Here is a 2,308-nt window from a genome sequence, read left to right on the forward strand (position 1 = left end):
AAAGTGCTTTTTCATGAGTTAAACTCCCCAACTTATAAGTTAAGCAACCAAACCACCTAAAGTTTTTGTGGCTTAAATTCTATAAACTCTCTTTTTGGGATATAAAAGCTGGTCAATTTTTTTGGGAGTAGTATGATCAAGACCTTTTATATTTTCTTCTGTACTCCAATCAGTTTTTAGTCCATTTCATATTTACTGATTTAATGATCTCTCTTTATCTATTTCCAAACCCTTCTTAGCTTCTTCCTCTCTATAATAGTATCACAATCGTTGTTATTATGATGTTACATAATCTCTTCATAGTCGACCACCTCCTATTAAACTCATCGTGTTTTTTCATAGTCTATGACACCATTTTAAAATAACTACGATAAATTTAAAGTTATATTGGGAAGAAAAAAAAAACTTCATATATATATTGTACATTACTCAATAAGATAATAAAAGTAAACATCAAATAACACACAAGTTGAAATAATAACCTGAAGGCTTTAATAACACGCCATATTGATACGACCCTGATTTTTGAACGAATCAAGCAACGATTTCATTGAAAAAATAGTACTTGTACTCCATATGTTTTAAAGAGAGCATTCAGTTACTAGATCAAAAACGAACTCATATAGTCCCATCAAAATAAAATACAAATCTAATTAATTGGAACTACTACCAGCTACTTTGGTCATTAAGATGATTAATTTCTAAAAAGGTTGACGTGCATATAGGGTATGGGGGCCAAGATGGACCAACCAAAAATATGCATTTTCTGGATGCATAAAGAGAGACCTCCCAAGTTGGAAATTAAGACTTTCTAGCTAGATTGCAATTATACATAACCTAACATTTCTTAAACTATAACCATTCATATAAAGTGAGAAAACTTACCATTATTTTTTTATAAAGTTTATGGCCCTTTTTTTTAACGGTGTAATTTTTTATATGATTTAAATTCAAAAATATTGATGTATTTGTCAAATTATACAAAACTAAATATTTCTTAATTTTTACATATTTTTGTTAAATCTTGGGTACATCCTTGAGATAGTGATAATTATTCTACTTCGTACGTATTTAGGTGTATTTAGAGTTAATCTGATAAGGAAATTCTTCTACTAATCTGATATTTTTTTGCTCATTTTATAAAATCTCTGCAATTAAACGAAATAATTATCATTAAATACACCTATCTCTAATAACACTAATCTGATGCTATAAAACTAATTGTGTCATGTTATTCATGTATATTCATAAAAGTGGAAAACGTGATAAAAGGGGAAACTTAAATTACCATTACATTTTTGAAGTTTCTGGCCCTATGTAAACTTTTGAATTTTTTGATATGATGTAAATAATTCAAGAATTTTGAATTTGTCAAATTCTAGATATGTCCCCTTTTTTATTAGGTCGCTATATATACATGGTATGCATGTGATCTGATTCCTATTTAAGTCATAAAACTTGACTTGAGTTAGTTGATTGGTTACTAATTACATTGATTATCAACTAACCAACATTTAACTTCACATGCACCTAATACCCTCTTAGGTTTTCTTAAATTTGTTTCTTTTGTAATATTTGGATAAGTTTCAGCAGACTATTTGAAGTACTTTAGTGGTTTCTAGAGACTAATTATTAGAATAGTCTATAATATATTATTCAGTAGTTGATTAAGTAATTGATTTCTGCCAACAGTACAGCTAGTTATCATAGTTTTGGTACAAGTATTATATATACTCAATGGAATTGAAGAGAAGTTGTCCCTAATTTTTCTTTTATGTAAAATGAAATCTAAGAAAATAATAAAAAATAAATGCGAGTAAATATTTAGGGTTAGCTTATATGTAGTGCTTAATTAAGCTATATTATCTTTATCTTATCAAAGGCATTACGGACTTTATGGTTTGAAATTTAAAGTTCCGACTTGGTTTAGTATATATATATATATATTTTATTCTGGATTATCTATTTTGATTTCAATAAATTTATTATTTTGTGTGAATTGTTATCGATCTTTATAAGCTTAAATTAATGAGAAGAATCAGGTGCATAGAATGCTTCATAAAAATCGATAAATGCAAAATAAATTAGTGAATTACTAGTAAAAACAATTCCAATTAATAAAAATCATTAAAATAATTTCAAAACATGTAGAAAGCAGATGATAAAAAACAATAATACTAAGAATTTTAATTTACTTTGTACTTATTAAAGTTGATTTTCAATGCATGATCATTGTTGTTGATTATTATTGATTATATAACTTATGGTGCATTCTATTCACCATATATATATATATATATATATATAT

Source organism: Chenopodium album, chromosome 15 (assembly GCF_948465745.1).
Source record: "Chenopodium album chromosome 15, dcCheAlbu1.1, whole genome shotgun sequence".
NCBI classification, from domain to species: Eukaryota; Viridiplantae; Streptophyta; class Magnoliopsida; order Caryophyllales; family Amaranthaceae; genus Chenopodium; species Chenopodium album.